We start from the raw sequence: 21,073 nt of genomic DNA on the forward strand, positions 1-21,073 counted from the left end.
GACAAGCATGATATAGCACCTTGACCAAGGAAAAATGCATATCCCTATGTCGATCTCCTAGTCTCATGAGCTCTAGCATAGTCACTATCATAGTATCCATGCAACCATGGATGACTTCCTCTGTATTCTATCCCAAACTGTCTTGTACCTCTGATGTATTTCAATTCTCTTTTGGCTACATTCCAGTGAGACTTTTTTGGATTTTCCATAAACTATGCTAGTGAACTTACTGCATAACAAATATCTGACCGTGTGATAGTTAGATATATAAGAGATCCGATGAGTTGCCTATAGGACCTATCATTGACTGTAGGCTTTTCTAAATCTTTAGTAAGTTTCAAACTTTGTTCCATGGGAGTGGCAGAAATCTTGCAATTTGCCATATCAAACTTCTTTAGGAGACTGTCTACATATTTTAGCCGACTCATGAAAATGATGTCTGAATCTCTCCAGAAGTTAATTCCAATACAATAGTGCATAAGTCTAGAATCTTTCATGTCAAACTCTGCAAATAAGTCTTGTTTCAATTTCTTGATGAAGCTATCCTTGCCTCCGATCACAATCAGATCATCTATGTACAAAAGTGCAATAGTGATGTCTTCCCCTTGAACCTTCTAGTAGAGAGTATGATGTGCATTGGATTTCATGTATCCCAGATCAGCAAAATACTTCTTGATTCTACTGTACCAACTTTTGGGTGCTTGTTTTAAGACATAGAGACTTTTCTTGAGATGGAAAACCTAATTCTCCTTTCCTAGTTCAATATAACCTGTTGGTTCTTGCACGTAGACTTCCTCCTCTAGATAGCCATTGAGAAGTGCATTCTTAACATTGAGCTGATACACATTCCATCTATTGGGTGTTGCTAGTGATAACAAGAACCATATGGAATCCATCTTTGCTACTCGAGCATAAGTCTCATCATAATCCTGACCATATTGCTATGCAAATCCTTTTGCAACTAGTTTGGCTTTGTATCTTTGAATGCTTCCATCTGGATTGTACTTCACTTTGTATACCCATTTGTTTGCTATGGCCTTCTTTCCTAGTGAAGGTCACATAATTCCCAAGTGTTATTCTTGTACAAAGCATCCATTTCTTCATTCATAGAAGTTTGCCAGTCTGTCTTGTCAAAACTGCATCTTCGAAGTACACTGGCTCTTCTGTAGCCATGATGGCAATCATACGAGCATAGTGGGTGGTTTCAACTTGAATTTTGTTGCCTTTCTGAGCACATGTCAATTTGGCTGGAGGTCTAATTTTCTAAGTAGACCGTTTGAGTTGTTGTGGTTCTTGTTCGAGTGCTTCTGGTGCTTGTTGGTCTTCTTCATCTCATTTTTTGTAGATGATTGTGTAATCGGTGTGTCTATCTCTTGTGAATTTGAGGCTTTCCATTTTGATTCCTAATCAAAGATTACATCTCGGAACAGAATGACCTTGCGGTTGATGGGATCATGCAACTTTGTTGTCTTCACTGTAGCCAACCATGATGCATTTGCATGATTTGGCATCCAATTTCGTACGACAATTATCATGTATGTGGGCATATGCTATGCAACCAAATATCTAAAGATGCCCAATGCATGGCTTGTGTCTAGTGAATGCTTCATAAGGTGTCATACCCTGTATTGGTTTGGTAGGAAGCCGATTAAGCAAGTAGTTTGTAGTGGCTATTGATGCTTCCCAATACTGATTTGGAAGATGCTTCTCACTTAGCTTTGCTCTAGCACTGTCTGCTAAAGTACCATTTTTCCTTTCAGCTCTTGCATTTTACTGAGGAGTATCTACACATGTGAATTATCTTCGAATGTCGTGACTTCTACAAAAGTTCATGAATGCTAAAGACATGTATTCACTCCTCTATCTGATTTCATGACTTTGATCTTTCTGCCTATCTGGTTTTCTACCGTGGATTTGAATTCTTGAAATTTGGAAAAGACTTCAGATCTTTCAGAAAGTAGACCCAAAAATATATGTTGTATGTATGTATGTATGTATGGCCCATGCATGACATTAATTTACCATAAGAGTCCTCTAAAATCTTCAAGATATCATAACGGTATTAAAAAACACCTTTTGAGAGTTTAAAAACTCTGAAATCTGGTAGATATGGAGTCACACATGACGCTACGCATGCATGCATGGAACGTACATGTCCTTGGTTCGTCGATGGAAGGCCATTGATACATATGGTGGGACCAATGCACTGCACTTGTCCACATGGCATGGGCATGCGTGTAGGGCTTTTATTTTTTATTTTTTATAGTTAAGGTCCATGTATGAGATTTATTTACCATTAGAGTCTTCTAATATCTCCAAGACTTTAATAACGGTGTTAATAAACACTTTTTAGAGTTTTGGAACTCTAAAATCGGCAAGACTTAATAATGGTGTCAATAAACACCTTTCAAAGTTTGCAATAGTTACAAAGGTTTTTAAAAGTGTGTTTGTAGTGAGTGAAGCACACATCTTCAAATCACACAACTTGAAGGAGGGCAAAAGAGAGGGAAAGAAGGAAAACAGAAGGGAAGGGGGAGAGACATGGAATGGAGATGGAAAGAGAAGAAAAGAGAGGGGAAGCCTCGGGGAAGGAAAGAAGGTAAGGGAAGAGTGAGGGGAGGGAGAGAGAGTGAGAGAGAGAGAGGAGGGGAGGGAAGAGGGAGAGGGAAGGGAGGGTAGGGTAGCTCTCTCACTACCTCTGCAGCACAAAATTTTTACTTCATTTTCTATTTTTTATCTTATGCAGCCCCTTACATTGCCGTGGGGAAGGAAAGATGAGAGGGGGAAGAGAGAGAGAGATTTAGAGAGAGAGAGGGGGGGAAGGGGAAGGGGAGTAGGAGAGGAGAGGGAATGGAGGGTAGGGTAGCTCTCATGAAAGGAAGGGAAAGGGAGAGAGAGAAAGAGAGAGAGAGAGACAGAGAGAGAGAGAGAGAAGGGGGGGGCAGAGGGGAAGGGGAAAGAGAGGAGAGGAAAGGGAAAGAGGGAGAGCAAAGGGGGGGAGAGGTCTCTTGCATTGCCATAGCAGCAAGAGGAAAGGAGAGAGGAGAAATGATTTTTTTTAAACAAATTTAATTAGATAAGAGGAGAGGGAAGGGGGGAGTCGTGCTACCAAAACAACAAAAAAAAAATCTACCACGGTCCCTTGCATTGCCGTGACAGCAAAATGAGTGTGGGGAGGCATGGGAGAAGAGTAGAAAATGGTGGGGAAGCAAGGAAGGGAGAGAGTAGAGGAGAAGGGGAAGCAAGAGGGAGAGAAGGGAGGAGAAATGTTGGAGGTGCAAATCTCTCATGGACAAAGGGGATAAGAAGAAGGAGAAAGGGTTGAATTATCCCACATACAAAGGTGTGTGGAAGATGAAGGGACATAAATAGTCCAAGTTGCCCCTCCTATCTTCAATTCCCCCAAGCTTGCCTTTTGTGGAGGTTGGAGGGCTGGCTAGGCAAGGGTGCCTTATGGCAGGGGTGGGGACCTGCCATACACACATGCCAGAGCCTCCGTAGTGGCCATGAAGGTTGTGCACTTCCGTGAGGTGCTAGCGGTCTTGGCGGGGGGCACGCTAGGCACATGCTCTTGGATTCTAACATGGTATCAGAGCCCGGGTCTGATCCCCGGCCACCTCTCTCCATGATCGATTGGAGGGGGGTGTTGGAGGTGCAAATCTCTCATGGACAAAGGGGATAAGAAGAAGGAGAAAGGGTTGAATTATCCCACATACAAAGGTGTGTGGAAGATGAAGGGACATAAATAGTCCAAGTTGCCCCTCCTATCTTCAATTCCCCCAAGCTTGCCTTTTGTGGAGGTTGGAGGGCTGGCTAGGCAAGGGTGCCTTATGGCAGGGGTGGGGACCTGCCATACACACATGCCAGAGCCTCCGTAGTGGCCATGAAGGTTGTGCACTTCCGTGAGGTGCTAGCGGTCTTGGCGGGGGGCACGCTAGGCACATGCTCTTGGATTCTAACAAGAAAGGAGGGGAAGAGGGAGAGGGGGAGGGGGAGGGGGAGGGAAAGAGGGAGAGGGGAAGAGGAAGAGGAAGAGGGAGAGGGAAACAGAGCATAACTCAAGGGAGAGGGAGGGAGGGCAACGTGAGGGAGAGAGAGAGGGACAGAGGAAGGGAGGGGACCATGATGGGGGCGAGAGTAGAAGCAAGGATGTGATTGAAAATGAGTTACAGGAGAGGTGAGAGTCAATATAATGCCCCAAGGAATTCAAACTCTTGGGGGGGTCACTCGTCTTATGTAACCCTATCACGTGAGTTCAACAGAAGGATATTTTTAATTTTTGGATTTAACAAAAATTAATCTACATCAGGGATTATTTAAAATAAATTTTGGGAAAAATTACAGATTTGTATAGAAAAAGGGCACATTTTATTAATGAAAATTTTACAAATAAAGGATTTTATAAATGGTCCTTGAATGCACATGATATACAAGGTTTATACATAGTGATCCCCCTGAGTTCAAGCTTCCTGCTCCTCCTTTTCTCCCCTCCCCCCTCCTCTCTTCTCTCTCTCTCTCTCTCTCTCTCTCTCTCTCTCTCTCTCTCTCTCTCTCTCTCTCTCTCTCTCTCTCTCTCTCTCTCTCTCTGTTCCTTTCCCTCCCCCCTCCTTTTTCCCTTCCCCCAACCTCCCCCTCCCCCCCTTGTCCTTCTCCCCCCCCCCCCTTCTCCCTCCCCCCTTCCCCCCACCTCTCTCTCCCCTCCCCTCGCTCCCTTCACCCCCCTCTCCCCCTTTTCCCCTCCCCCCCTTTTCCCCTCTCCCCCCCTTTCCCCTCTCCTCCCCCCCATTTTCCCCTCTCCCCTCCCCCCCCTTTCCCCTCCCCCCCCTTCCCCCCCCTCCCCCTTTCCTCCCCCCCCCCTTCCCTCTCCTCCATTCCATTAATTCCCATTTTTCCCTACCCTCCCCAAGATAAATTTTTAGGGGCAAATATTTTCTCATAGATGAATTTTGGAGCTTCTCCAAACTAGTGTGGCTAATATTTCAATCTTGAAATAGGAAAAATTTGCACAAATATTAACGTAACTTTCTTGTCTGAGGTCCAAATTCAGCCCTCGAAGTACTCAAATCGATCGGCATAAGCCATCTAAAGTCATCTATAGGATTAAAATTTTCAAATTCTAGATTATTAAAAGTCTGTGAATGAAGTTTAATTATACTTAAACCAATTGAAGCCTTAAAAATTGTAGCAAGGCTAATATTTGTAACTCTACCCCATACCCTAAATCCTAAACCCTCAAATTTCAAGATTGAAATATTAGCTAAACTAGTTTGGAGAAGCTCCTAGATTCGCCTTTGGGCAAATATTTGCCCTTAAAATTTTACCTTGGAAAGTTAAGAAAAAAATGGAATTAATGGAATGGAGAAGGGAGCATAAGAAAGTACAGTCCCATTGGCAAGGAAAGTGAGGAGAGGGGAGGGTGGGAAGGGAAAAGGGGGAAGGAAATTGGGGGGTGGAGGGGGGAGGGGGGAGGGGGGAGGGTGGAGGGGTAAAGGGGGGGAGGGTAAAAGGGGGGGTGGAAGTGGGGAGGGAGGTAAAGGAGGAAAGGGGGGGGGGGGGCGAAGGGGAAAGGGGGGGGAGGGGGGAAAAGGAGAAAGGTGGGAGGGGAAATGGGGAGTGGGGGAAGAGGCAAGGGCAGAGGGGAATGGGGGAATGGGGGGAGAGGAAGGGGGGATGGGGGAAAGGGGGGAAGGGGGGAAATGGGGAATGGGGGGAGGGGAAGGGGGAATGGAGGAATGGGGGGAGGGGGAGGGGATGGGGAAGGGGGGAAATGGGGGAAGGGGGGAATGGAAGAAAGGGGGGGGGATGGGGGGAAGGGTGAAGGGGGGAGAGGGAGAGGGAAAGGGGAAAGAGGAGAAAGGGGAAAGGGGAGGGGAAGGAGAGAGAGAGAGAGAGAGAGAGAGAGAGAGAGAGAAGTGGGGGGGAGAGAAGGAGCGAGAAGTTTGAATTCTAGAGCAGGAAGTTTGAATTCCTTGAGGGAAGTTTATGTTAGAAGGCCAATAAAGCAAAATTATTTAAAGAGAGCTAATTCAAAGCTCATAGTTTCTTACCGCTATGGATTCATCATGGTCAATTCCTTCTCTTTATCAATGAGGCTGGATCTAGGGTTCTCCTACTATCCCAAGTGAGATGTGGAGGCTTCTTTTGGAACATTAGGTGGGTCAGAGTAAATCGATTTGTCTGCATCTTTGATTGTAGCCAGGGTCAAAGCAAGAACCTCTTCTATTGAACCATCTACTCCTAGAAACCTAGGTTCTTGCATAGTAGTGTCCACCTTGTATCCACATAGGACACCAAGTGCTTCGTCCTCTTGGAGACCAAACATTCGGCTTTTGATAGTCCACGATTGCTGCATCTAGTTTAGGATTTTCTTCCTCTTTGTAATACAACTCCAAAGGATTTACAGAAAGTTAAATTAAAGGGCCTCCACCCCTATTTAAGAAGAAAATCAAGTAGGGATTCAAGATTTAAAATCGAGTGCCTTCTAGGATGGTCAAGTCATAGCGCAACACTACACCATGAAATACTTTTGTAAGTGGATATCCAAACTGATGTCAAACTAGCAAAGAGGGGATCCCTTCGTGCTTCTAACATGAACAAGAGTAGCGTTGATCTTTTCTTGTCTTCCAAAGGGCCTTGTAGATAAACTTTACAAGGTCAACTATCCCTACCACTCCAAAGTCTTTCAACTCATCCAAAAAAACACACATGGCTTCTCCCAAGCATCACCAATCATTGCCATGAAGCGCTTTGTGTCAATGCCATTAATGCATATAGATTTTGTATCCTCCTTTGATAAGAGCATGTCATAAGAGAAGCTGAAGGTTGAACCAATTGTTGTTGCTAAACTTTGCAAGTTTAGCACCAAGGTGTCCTTTTTTATCTATGCATACTCTTTCTCTAGAATCTTTGGCATATCTCCTCTTGCATCCTTTGTTGGAGTGCCATCTGCATATAATGAACACACCCACTTGTTGGCCCACAACCATTTGACCAAGACCAAGGACCTTTTTCTTATCCACATTAACAACTTTGCCAATTAATTGTTGATCCAAATTCAATAAAAACAATACTATTAATAAAGCAATTTTGCTTCTTATAATTCTGGTGACTACTTCATCTAAGTGACTATGCTTTCTCTTCTTCCTAAAGAAGCAGTCACCATCAAGCAACTGTTGGCATACAATTTTTATTATTTCATCTAGAACGTACCATAATGGTCTCCACCAAACAATAGCAGTTGCTTTATTGTTCCCTTTTTTTGACCTACCACATGATCTAGTGCCTTGTAGGATATCTTCCTTACTTCATATGCTTTACAAACATCCAAGATAATATGAAAGATTGACTCCTCACAAAACACTATGCAAGTAAAGTCCCTATATCTTGCAAGTGTGGTCTTCAAGTTTGACTGTGTATCACCCTCCAAGCATCTATAAAAATGAGTCCACTTCATATTGTATTCAGTGGTAGGTCTCCTTCTTTTTTCAAGAAAGATGAACACCTTTTGTGGCCAAGGATCAATTTGGTTCCCCCTAATCTAGCTGAATGCATAGGTGAGTGATGGAGACTTGAAAGGAGCTCTCAAACTTAACAAGAAGGGAGTAAGAAATTGGGGGGATCTCTGTACCCAAGACCAGAGTGGCTGGATGACAAAAGCTTGATAGGTATCAAATCAATATGTTTGACTTGATATTGATACATGAGAGACAACTACTATGGCCAAGAGATAACCTCCTGTGGATGGGAGGCTATCTCAACCATCCTAAAGGAGTTTAGATGGGTAGGTCAAACTCAGATGACTCCTATCCCCATGTGGGTAGAAGGACAAGAAGAGGTAATAAAGGATCCTCACTTGAAATAGCACAAGAGAGAATTGAGAAGAACCTGGAAGAAGAGATTTGAAAAGGTGTGGGATAAGAACATTTGAGAGAAACAGTCCTACCTTCTTTGGTTAATATTGCACTAAAATGATAACCAGAAGATTACAAGCCACAAGCTACCAAAATACCAAAAAATATTGCAAGCACAAGAGTGAAGATGGCGATATAGACTGGGTGCAACCTTCCCCCCCCCAGGTGAGTTGGGAAAACCACCCCCCCCTCACCTAGAGTATTTAACATCTTCTATTAATGCTCCTTGAGCCAAAAATAGCATATACAAAATTATCCCTTGTCTGACAATGGGATGAACATATAAGCAAGTTTGCTATTGAAATTATAAAGCCTTCTACTTCTCATTATTGGCCATGGCTTATGACTTCAATTAAATACAAAATTTGGCATGCAGTCATAGCACAAAGTCATGCGACAAGTCAAGAAATATCCTCGCATAGCCATCCATCCTCATCATGTGTTCTTGTCACCTCAACTCAAGCATATGACCCTATCCAGTAGCAATCAATTAATTAATTCACCAAATCAATTATTACAATAATAATTGCACATGAAATAATATCAATCACGGATGGATGGTGCACAGATGCAACACATCATAATATCACATGGATGGATGGTGCACAGATGCTACATACCACCATCACATAAGTGGTGCACACGATGCCACACACTCATCGCAAAAGTGATGCACTTAGTGCCATACACTCATACATCCTCAACGCCTCTGATGTTGGAGTTGGTCAAAGAAGTATCTTGCTCTCCCTCACTATTGATTGCATTCCATTCAAATATTACATTCATGCAATGTGGATACAATTTATCACTTCATGCACATCCGTTGCTACCTCCAGACGAAACAAGAAGGGTAGTTAGCTCATCAATCAAAACCGAATCCTTATGATCACAATTGAATGTTGTTGGAAAAATATAGCTCCCTATAGGGCTGATACATCCTTTGTAAGGACTATCATCTATGAGGATGGTTCTGTCGTGTTTGCAAATATCAACCCATCGTTTCCAAACAAGTGTTAAAGGCTTGAACATTTCTTCTACTCTCATCTTATCTGGTCTGTATACTTTTTCTCCTGGATGTACGTAGCATTTGTTCCTAGCTCCACACCATAAAAAAAGGTAATTTCTTGCCTACATGACGTTGTAGACACTCAATGATTGCCATCACATTCTTGCACATAGCTGTTGACCAAATGCCCACATGAAAGTTATCAAATAAAGTGTCAAAAAACTGCATATAGCCCGGCTGAAGTACCAACCATTGTTCGCCCATGCGTATACTTTTACAATTTGTTGACTTTGAGAAGCAATACTATAAAAGAGTCCCATTGAGATCCAGTACAACATACAATTTGGTCAAGTTTCTGACCGGTGATATATTGGGTATATGGACTTCTTCTGTTTGATATGTTACACACCCACATGTAGACATCCTTCAGCATCAATAGAGAACCATAATTTTTCCTAAACATAATTTGGGTTTGAGGTGTGTGTGTGTGTGGGGGGGGGGGAGAGAGAGAGAGAGATGATCGGTTGAAATTTTCAATACCAAAAATTACAAAGAGTTTAGGCCATGAGGTCAAATTATTTATTCTAGAACTTTAAACATGAATGCTTTGAATGTTAAGAAAACATGACAATTCTATACAAGATTAAAGATACCTAAGAATACTATAGAACACCATAAAAGATACCTAAGAATACTATAGAAAGTCTTGATCTTCAAACACCTTTATCCCTCTCTTGCATAATAATCTTATCAAATGTGTCTTCCATTTCCTTGTTATCTACCGGTGCCGAATTTGGATTTTGAGGAGGATCATAATGACGAGGCATAGGCACAGGGTAGGGTTTGGGTGTGTAGCTTGATGTGCCATCCAACAACGACTTTCAACACTCCTTTGATCTCTTTCATTGCATACAATTGCAATAGTTTTTTTATTATTTGCCACTGCAATGACTGAAGCTTCACCGTTAGCAAATATGTCAAACACCACTTCATGCTCCTTGATGTATGCCTCTACTATATCAATGATCACACGTTTTTTCTTCTTTATTAAAATACATGCAATCCTTGATTCCTCGTCCTGACCTTCATCATCCTCATCATCCTTAAGTTCCTCAGAATCAAAATTTTTTGGCTTGTTGGGGTGGTTTACATATCGCTCAAGGGCACTAAAACTCTTATCTTGCTAACGAGTGTCAACGGAACATATAAATCATGTGCATTGCTAGCAAAAGTGCCAGAGCTTGGTATATAGTCGACACTCCCTCTCAACATAGTGTACTTTCCAGAGACATTATCAAGAGCATCTTTCAATACCACCATTTGCATGTCAGTCGCACAAACAACAAGCACATGAATTGCTTTGGATCACTGGTCATCTCAAGTAGTGCCTTCAACACCATCTTAAACTTTGAAGCATTCCATGCCATCCCATCCACCACACCATGTGCTGCATCCAACACAACTACACCTATGGTCATGGATTCTTTATACACATTGTGAATCAAGTCGAATGCTTCCAATTTTTCCCCAACCACATGCACTTGCCATTTAAAATCCAATAAATTATCCCGAGGGTTGTTCTTTTTGCCAACCAAAAAATGCACAATATCCCTTGCACTGCTAGGCAATGCAGCTGCATCACTACCGCGAGAGAGCTTCTTCCATACCCACTCACTACAAATGCCTACAAACTTTGAATAAACCTTGTCATCAATGTCATAATCCTTTACCAGTTCATCCCAAGGCAGCTCCAGCTTATGGTATTATGCTATTAAAGAGGACAACAAGCTCATCTTGAAGCACATGGTCTTGCTTCATCAACCTGGCCTTTGATTCCATGTCAAGATTATCCTCGTTGTCCCACTTGTTTCTTAGAAGTAGAATACTTCCATTTCTAATCTCATCTTGCAATGATCTTATCTCATCTTCTATAAGGCCCATTAAGCAATGAAATATGTATGGTGATGGTTGTCTCCCCTTCTTTCCTAACTTCTTATCTTGTGATGGGAGCTCAAGTCTAGCATATCTTCTCATAATATCAACCCAACCATCAAATATATCCTTTGGGCTAGCCACCATGTGGCTATCTCTTTGTGCAAATGTCTCTCTCACATATTGCACAAATCTCTACAACAGAAAAACGTGGTGTTAGGACAAGAAACATACAAGAAGATTTGACCTTGTGGCGAAATCTATATAAAATGAAAAACTTGGTGTTAAGACAAGCAACATACAAGAAGATTTGACCTTGTGGTGTGGTGAAATCTATAGAAGATGAAAAAACATTACCTCCCATGGCTACCACAATGGACTGTTCTTTGGAAGGCCTTGCTGTGATTTTGATGGAGACCCAAATGCTATCCATTGGTCTCTCAATTGTTGAATCTACTCAAGGTCAAGGGCATTCTTCATCACCTAGTGTGATTCCATATTTGTCATCTGTGATAGCTCAATGCACTTTTCTGTAGGGTAATCAATAAGAATTATTGAATTTCTAAATCCATACACGTGCGTTGTTTCAATAAAATGTGGAGACGTCCCCTTGATGTACAACTTTGCAACTGTGATGGAATGTAATCCTCATATAATCCAATACTTGTATGTATCCAACTTGTCAGATTGCACTTCTTCCTTCTTTGAGGGCCGAGCTACATCACTTTGCTTCACAAATGGCATGACATATGCCGCAGTTGCTGGGTTCATTGGATTCCTCTGAAAAGCAATACCCAACTTCTTTACATACTCCCAACAAAGTGTCCAATATGCATATAGTAGTGGTGCTTCTGAACACCTATCAACTTGGATGCGAAACTCTGTGTTGGATCCAAATGGGAAGTATTGTTCATAAATATGTAGTCCACCCTCCATCTTTACTCCTTTCTTTAATTTTTCTAGTGACTCAATCTGCATATTGTCTAGACTTCTCCCCACATGGAATGAATATTCAGGAGGCATCGAATCAAGGGGCTTTGCAAATTGTATAACTTGTTTTTGTACAGCACCACTCCCACCAGTGCCATCATCCGTTGACTTTTCAATTGTTTCTTTACCCTTCAAAGAACCTCCACGATCAACTTTTGAAGAACTGTTCTCATCTATCTTTTGTCTCTTTGATTGTCTACCATCCTTTCGATGAGAAACAAGTAGCTCACTACTTTTTATAGTTTGAAATGCCAAGGAAATTGTTTCAAGACACATCCAAGCATGGAGTTTTGGCCTTGTGGTCAAAACTTTTGTGGGCAAGGGCAAGATACAAGCATTGCATGTTTGGCCACAACATATGGAAAAGTTTTGGCCTTGAGGCTAGAACTTCTTATGGCCAAAAGGTATAGAAAAATTTGAGGAAAGAATTTTTACCTTGAGGCTAATACTTCTAATGGAAAATGCAAGCATAGAGTTTTGGCCTTGAGGCCAAAACCTCTGATGGAAAAGATTTGGCATCGAGGCCAAAACTTCTGATGGCCAAAACTTCTCGGCAAAACATCCAAGCATGGAGTTTTGACCTTATGGTCAAAACTTTTGAGGGCAAGGGGAAGGGCAAGATACAAGAATCAGATGTTTCGGCCACAAGGTATGGAAAATTTTTGGCCTTGAGGCAAGAACTTCTTATGGCCAAAGGTATAGAAAAGTTTGTGTAAGAGTTTTGATCTTGAGGCTAAGACTTTCTGATGGAAAATGCAATATAGAGGTAAGGACAAAATACAAGCATAGATTTATTGGCCACCAGGTATGGAAAAGATTTGGCCTTGTGGCCAAAACTTCTAATGGAAAATGCAAGCATAGAGGCAAGGACAAGATACAAGTGAGATACAAGCATAGATTGTTTAGCCTAATGTATGGAAAAGATTTGGCCTTGAGGCCAAAACTTCCCTAGTAACAACCATGCATGGAGTTTTTGCCTTGTGGTCAAAACTTTTGAGGGCAAGGGCAAGATACTGGCATTGAATGTTTGGCCATAATGTATGGAAAAGTAAAAGTTTGTGGAAATGTTTTGACCTTGAGGCAAAACATCTGATGGAAAATGCAAACATAGAGGTACGGACAAGATACAAGCATAGATTGATTAGCAACCAGTTATGGAAAAGATTTGACCTTGTGGCCAAAACTTGTGATGGAATATGCAAGCATAGAGGCAAGGAGAAGATACAAGCATAGACTGTTTGGCCACATTGTATGGAAAAGATTTGACCTTGAGGACAAAACTTCCTATGGCCAAAACTTCTTAGGTAACATCCAAGCATGGATTTTTTGCCTTGTGGTCAAAACTTTTGAGGGCCACATTATATGGAAAAGATTTGGCCTTGAGGCCAAACTTCTTAGGTAACATCCAAGCATGGAGTTTTTTCCTTGTGGCCAAAACTTTTGAGGATAAGGGCAAGATACAAGCATTGGATGTTTAGCCATCAGGTATGGAAAAGTTTTATCCTTGAGGCAAAACTTCTTATGGTCAAAAGGTATAGAAAAGTTTGAGGAAGAGTTTTGACCTTGAGGCTAAAACTTCTAATGGAAAATGCAAGCTTGGAGTTTTAGCCTTCATGCCAAAACTTTTGATGGCAAGGACAAGATACAAGAATAGATTATTTGGCCACCTTTGGCCTTAAGGCCAAATGTTTTATGGAAAATTCAAGCAAAGAGTTTTGGCCATGAGGATGTGGAAAAGTTTTGGCCTTATGGCCAAAACTTCTCAAGGAAACATTCAAGCATAGAGTTTTGGGCTTGTGGCCAAAGCTTTTGAGGGCAAGGACAAGATACAAGAATGGAATGTTTGGCCACGAGGTATGGAAAATTCACGGCCAAAACTTCTTATGGAAAATGCAAGTAGAGACTTTTGGCCATGAGGATTTGGAAAAGTTTTGGCCTTGAGGTCAAAACTTCTCAAGCAAACATCCAAGTTTCAAGTTTTGGCCTTGTGGCCAAAATTTTTGAGGGTATGGAAAAGTTTTGGCCTTGAGGCCAAAACTCTTGATGCAAGTCATACGGTCAAAAAATTTTATATGGTCAAATAATATTATATTTTCAAAAAGTTTTGGCCATAAGGTCAAATCTTTTTTGAAAATGGGAAAGACATCTCATTAGTTTAGGTGGGAAACTAAACTTGGGCTGGAATTTCAAATTTTAAACTTGGACTCTTTTCAATTCGAATCAACTAAGAAGTGGGATTTTTTGTTTATGTGAAAGTTCTTCAATTTGAATTTGAATTTCAATTTAGATTTCATCTTGAGTGGGAGAGAGAGAGAGAGAGAGAGCTTCAACTTCAATGAGGAGGGGGGGGGTAGGGGATGAGAGTCATTGAGGGAGGGTGAGAGAGAGATAATCGAGGGAGGGTGAGAGAGAGAGAGAGGGGGAGATATTGAATGAGGGAAGGAGGGATCAAGTCATGGAGGGATATTCAAGGGCATACCTTGGAGGGACTTCCAGCACGGAGGCAAATAGATCAGCACAACGATGATCGAGTAGAGCAACACAGCTACATGATGATAGAGGCTCAGCACTACAATAGCATCCACAGTCCCAAAGCCCAAGAAGATGGTCATCACTTGATTCCACAACCACAGTAACACGCTTGATTGGACGCTCTATTCCACACCCAAGACGCTCAATTCCATGCTCTATTCCACCGTTTCCATGCTCAACTTTTGACAGCAGCAGGCAGCAACATAGAATTGATGGAAGTGGGAGCCATGAGAGCATGACCGTGCAGTGGGGAGCATGTGCGAACAGTTGAAATGTTCATATGAAAGGGGAGCGATCAGATCATCATACTAAATCTTCAGACAAAGGGGGGCGAGCAGATTATTAATCAAAATCTTTAGACGAAGGGGAATGAGCAGATCATCAGATGAAAGGGGAGCAACAATGAAAATTCAAACGAGATAGGGTTCTAGCTGAGGTAGGTGCTTTTTTTTTAATTTCTAGGGTTTTTTAAAACCTAACGTACAAATTAACTAGGCCAAGCTACTAACTAGGTAATTAACTATGCCAAGAGTCCAAATGGCACATGTAGGAACTTTAGAGTCTTAAGCATGTATACATCTTACTTACCTATTTGTTTACTATCCAAGAATAGGAATAGGAATGGTTGAGAATATTTAATTTCTTTCTGCCATTTTATTATTTTTTTGCAAGATGAGTGATAATCGTAGAGGTTTAACTCTAGGGAGTTGATAGTAGCTTAGGCAACTTAACTATAAAGGGTCAATCATAAGGGTATTCTATTGTTGATGCAAACCTTCTCTTCCTTTTTAATGGTGGCCCTCTCGTACTTTAACCATTTCATATATTGTACTTCTAATATCTTTCTTAGTATAAAATTGAAATCTTTAAAGGTTATCTAATGCATAGATCCCTGATATACACTCCACATGGGTTTAAACACCTAACCTAGTAAGTCACCCTCTTCACTTAAAAATATTCTCTCAAATTATGGAAGGTTCCACACTCTTAAGAAAGAGTTCATGAATGACATGGATTAGACCAACAAATATAAAAATATTATTAGTATAGGATCTCTCGAGTCCCTTGCCCTCCCCAATCTTCTATCCCTCCATTGCCCTCCCCTCCCCAACCCCCTTTTAAAGATATGGCTATAGCCCATAGGCATGCAAAATATCTTTAGAATAGAGGATCCTCCATAAGGGTTAAATATAGAGGGTTAATCATAATGGGATGCCTTGGAATATTTATTAAATCATAGGCCAAATGGAGAACATTCATTAAATTGAGAACACCACGTGGCCTAGTTAATTTGGCCTAGAATGGTGTAAGGAACATATTCCAAGAGGCCAAGTGGCACATGTTAATTTGACCACATGAGACCAGGCTGTGCTAAGTGGCTACAATTTCATGTTGTGCTAGCAAATGTCTCCAACTCACTTGTCGGGAAGCAATAAAAGATATTCGCAACTACTTTTGGAGCTTGAACTTGGAAACATGCACTAACTATGTGTATGATATCTTTGACTCATCAAATCGTGTTGATAATATGGGTACATAAAGATATAATTTTGTGGTTAATGGGAAGGATGTGTGTGCAATGGCATGGTATAAGATATATGTTATCCCAAAGACCTCATTTTATAGGTACAGAGGGTAGTACGAGCATGGTGTGCATAGAGCCATACATGGAAACAAAGGGGTTTTAAGGAAATCTTGGGATCCACTTAGATAGGAAGAGCAATTATGAGAGACTTTGTGGAGAAGAATGCGAGCAAAATGCCACACAAAAGCTGAACAGGAGAAGATGGGTCAAGAAATACCCAATTAGTAATTCTAGACATGTATAAGCAAGTAGACGTCTTCAATGAAGTTAATAGTACCTTGGGACAACTAGGTTATATGGATACGCCTATGTCACATTCAATCGAATATGGACCACAGAGTTCAAGCATGTAAGTCTTTCAAAGATGAGTGAGTTCTCCAAGTGTAGCACTTGTTCGAAGATCAAAGAACAATCAAGGCCAACAAAATGTATACAAGAAAACTCTTGGGGCGACATCAGTGCCACATGTTACAGCAATAGAGCTATAGAAACCTCTATTATGTATGGCGTTTGGCATCGCAATTGAATCCAAAAAAAAATTTGTTATCATACATAACAAGATGGATCAACAAAAGACAATAATACCAAGATTGAGGGTGTGATCGAAAGAGATGGACAAATGCCATCAATTGTCAGTTTCACTAACAGGAGTTATTACACATGGGCATGGGGAAGGGCAATATGGTCACTTTACTTTGGTACTATGGCCTCATGACCCAAACTTCACTATTGCATCATTTTCCATGTGTTTACAAAACTTAGAGAGGTTGGAGAGACATGAGAAGGATAATTTGGTAGAGGATGGCATGTTGAGATCAAGCAATGCACTCCTACCTATACTAAATTCACTAAAGGCACTAGATCATCACCAAGGTAATATCAATCAAAACATGTGTGTGGATAAGATGGTAGCATCGGATGGTCTAATGGAGTTCAAATGATTGCCTGAAAACTTACAACTACAGCTTGACAATTGTGGATCAGAGAATAAAAATCGGTACTTGTTTGCATTTTTATCGCTTTTGGTGGCACAAGGGACCTTCAAGTTGATACAACTGGGATTTCTTATGGTGTGTCATACACACGAGGACATTGATGCCATGTTTAGAAAATTCTCTAAGAAGCTCAAGACAAGCATGACTTTCACTTTCCCACACATGATGCATCATTTTCAAATGTGTCAATATTTAAGGCCTGCACTATTCCTAATAACCCATGTCCATGATTTCAAGAGTTGCATCGATGGCTTCTTATGTGATGGGCAGGATGCATTGGTGGGACATTCAAAGCCACTACAATTTAGGTATTATATGAAAGGAAACATGCCAAACATGCAATATAAGATGCATCCAAAGTCGATTGAGTGGCTACCGAGAGAAGGTGGCATTGAGTTGTGGAAGAGGGACAATTTTGGGGAGCCCATGTTTCCAACCGGGTCCCCAATGCTGGTACCCATGTTTGAATATATAAAGGATCACCAAGAGGTGGTAGGAGGCATCAAAGGATATCTAAGGTACTGGGAAAAAGGGTCAACATCACAAGGTCTAGATGCTAAGTTCACACAGTACATAGCACCTATGATTAAGTATTGGAAAAGTATGGTGGGTGTTCTACAAACTCCAAATATGCAAGAGGAGGAAGTGTTCAAAGATTTTTGGCCTAGGACACATGGTGAAGGAACATCTATTACAATGGATGATAGGGATGACTTTGAAGAGTTGGAAGAACTCGATGACCACTATTGTGGGCCTTCACGAAAAACGCCAAAGATGCATTTAAGCCAATGGTGGATGTTAAGAATGGTGATTTTGTGCTTATTCAGCCACCATACTCAATCTACCCAATATGGCTTGGAGTTGTAAAAAGTGAAATAGATGTGAATAGGACATCAAAGAATTACAAAAAGATACTTGTACAATATTGGGCACCAGTTTGCATTTGACAAAATGCTACAGATGAAGAAGTGTATTCATGGTATTGGGATAAATTTTGGATGTGCACACAAAGGATCCTCAATGATGGGAGAGTATAGATAGTATTGTATTTGCATGGATGCATACGAGTGCTAAACTTCCTAAAAGCATAAAAATCCCATCAAACATGTGGCAAAGGCTCAAGAGAATCTACGGTTGTCCTCTGGAGATTCATCATTGTTATGTAACAAGGATATGGAAGCCTTATAAATGGTTTTTATAAACACTACCATATTGAGTTTCGTGCAAGTTCCATACTATCTTATGGCAATTTCCATGCAACTAAAAAAACATACTATCTCATGGCCAGTTCCATATTAACAAAATTCCCAAATTTGATGGGATTTTTCTCATTTGAGAATTCCCAAAGTATCTAAAAATTCCCAAATTCCCTAATACAATGTTCCCCCCCCTTACTGCGCCTATGCAAGAGCCACAAACAAGTCACTAGGGCTAGCCATGGATAGAAAAAATCTAGATATTCTTAATATCCCACTTTGGAATCTGCTATATTTGTGGGCAGTAGTGTTTTATTGATCTGTGATTGTCTAGACCTCACTTTTCCTTAGATCCCAGTCCTTGCTCCATAGAGGATAGGAATATTTCCCAAAAAACACGATTTGAGGCCCTCTTTGCATAAAAACACCCCATATCGTGTTTATGGACAAAATATGCTATGTATGTTATTATTTGGTTAAAAATGTGATTTGGAGCAGTTTTCTTGAAAAAACTAAAATATTGCATTTTTGAGCAAATGGGTGTGCAAGAGTCTATAGAATGCATAGAGAAAGACTGGTTCACAAAAAGTACTAGATAGCTTGATGGTTGTCAGCTTCATGGGTTAAGCTGTAGTGGGTTTGGGTCATGGATCTTAAGCTATAGTCGGTCAGTGTGATAGAGTTGGTGAGGTTGTGGGTGACAGTTTAATGGGTGTTAACTTGATGGGTTGATGAGCTAGAGCTGTAGTGGGTCTTGGTGATGGAGCTTGAGTTGTAGTGGGTCAGTGTAATAGAGCTGTTGAGGTTTTGGGTGATAGTTTAATTTGATGGTGGGTGTCAGCTTGATGGGTTGAGCTAGAGTTGTAGTGGGTTTGGGTGATGGAGCTTGAGCTGTATTGGGTCAATGTGATAGAGCTGGTGAGGTTGGATAGCACAAGCCTATAGGTAGGAAGATGAAACTCGAAATGGATATGATAAGGGGATGATTAAGTTTGGTGGCTTGGTCTAAAAATAGGTGCTAAGCAATCACTAGATACTTAACTCACTAGTACCTTGAAGACTGTTTTTGGCATGTGTGGCTCTTCTTCCTCATCTTTGTCTGGACAACACTTTAGACCTTGGCTATCTCCCACCATCATCCTCACCTAGCTACACTTGTGCAAAAGCCATGGAGAGAAAGGATACATGTACTTAAATACACCACAGTCTTGATCTACCTTTTCAAGTGTTTTCTTGATCTATCCAATTCTACTGCATCAGATATTAGGCATTTGCTATTTTGGTCCTAAAGCAAGGAAATGTAGTCCTACTTTATTGGTATTTTATCCCTTGTTGGAGTAAATCCTAAATGAGGGAAAAAGTTTTCCAAAACACCATGGTGACTAGAAACCCGATGTTGTCATCCAGATAATCAACTACGATTCATTGAGTAAAAATTGAGCAAAAGAGATTACATCTACATCCAATAACAGGCTATATAAGAATTAACAACGACTTATACTGAGACAAAATTGAATAGAGGATCTTACATTTATAAAAACTTAGCAATTGCTAAGAGCCTTAGAGGCCAAAAGATTACATCTAGCCAGCCCCATAACCACTCAAAGATAAAAGTTAACAATAGTGCATACTGAGAGTCTCAAATTGAACAAAAGAGATTACATAAATGTAATAACACAGCAATGCCTTAGAGACCAAAAAATTACATCCAACGAGCCAAAATATATGAGAGCCTGAGGCCAAAAGATTACATCCAGCCATTACTGAGTGGTTATGAGCCTCATTGTTGAGCAAGAGGAAATTTGTACAACTCAGTATTGATGCTAGCTCAGCTTTTGCATTAAAATTTCGTAGGAAGCCAATGGAGGAGATGATGGAAAGGCCAAATACCGTGCACATTGGAAGGACTTAGATTATGACCCTCCTAACAAGATGAGAGTACTCCGCTGTGAAAATCTTGAGGCCTTCACCAACATCTAGGGGGAACCCTCCGTTACCATGTCATCCAAGGTGGTGACATGCAAATATGGGGGTAATCAACTGTGGGAATGAAGGGTGTCCACTAGAGTAAGCTTTTCTAGTCCAGGCAAGTGCAACATAATCACCTTATATGAGAAGGCAGATAAGTTTGGGACATGTTGCATCAAGGGTTGGTAGTAGTTACAATAATAGACATGGTGAAGATGAGTAGGTGAGTAGTGAAGCGGATGAACAGGGGAGCAGATGAGTGATAAGAGTTGGAGGAGGGAGTGTGGAGCATAGTAGAGAAGGGGAGGAAGAGAGCTAGAGGGAGTGTGGAGCAAAGCAGCACAATAGGGGCGGCTGAGAGCAATGTAGTAAAATGCCAAATGCCATGGATCTTATATATTATAAAGTTTGAGCCACCATGGGAGCTGGAGGCCCGGAGCCTTGGTGTTCCATCCAAATTAATTGCACGCCCCCATGGTGGAATCTTAGGCACCACCCCAAATGAGCAGTCGTAATTGACTACAACATGGCTAGTAAATGATGAAGCAGACACCCGGTGGTGGTAACTGGAAGGTGAGTGATTGCAAGCCATTGCGATGGCTGGTAATTAACTGCCAACCTGATGGAATCTCAGCCATGATAGACATGGCTGATGAGAGCTACATAGTAATTACCATAAAATTAAATCATGAAGCCTAATCACCTCTAATTACAGGCCCAGCAGTGACTGGTAATTTATTGCACTTGTAGTAATCATGCATGCAAGCCCGGTGGTGGTAATTGGTAGCCCATTGGAATCTATGGTGGCTGGTGATTAACTACCATCCCATTGGAAGCTTAACCATCACCACAGACGTGGCTGGTAATCTTAGAAACCGCCACCAATGGAAGATGGCATTAATTACCACGGACATAAATCATGAAGTCTAATCACCTCTAATCACTCATTACCATGCAAG

At 41.2% G+C, this 21,073-nt stretch overlaps 1 pseudogene; it reads right to left on the minus strand.

Moving 5' to 3' along the window:
* Positions 1-10,223: 10,223 nt before the first annotated feature.
* LOC147882074 (uncharacterized) lies at positions 10,224-10,857 on the minus strand (annotated as a pseudogene).
* Between the last annotated feature and the right edge of the window lie 10,216 nt (positions 10,858-21,073).

Source organism: Dipteris shenzhenensis, chromosome 30 (assembly GCF_047967505.1).
Source record: "Dipteris shenzhenensis isolate YYH24624 ecotype China chromosome 30, Dip_SZ_1.0, whole genome shotgun sequence".
Lineage (NCBI taxonomy): Eukaryota > Viridiplantae > Streptophyta > Polypodiopsida > Gleicheniales > Dipteridaceae > Dipteris > Dipteris shenzhenensis.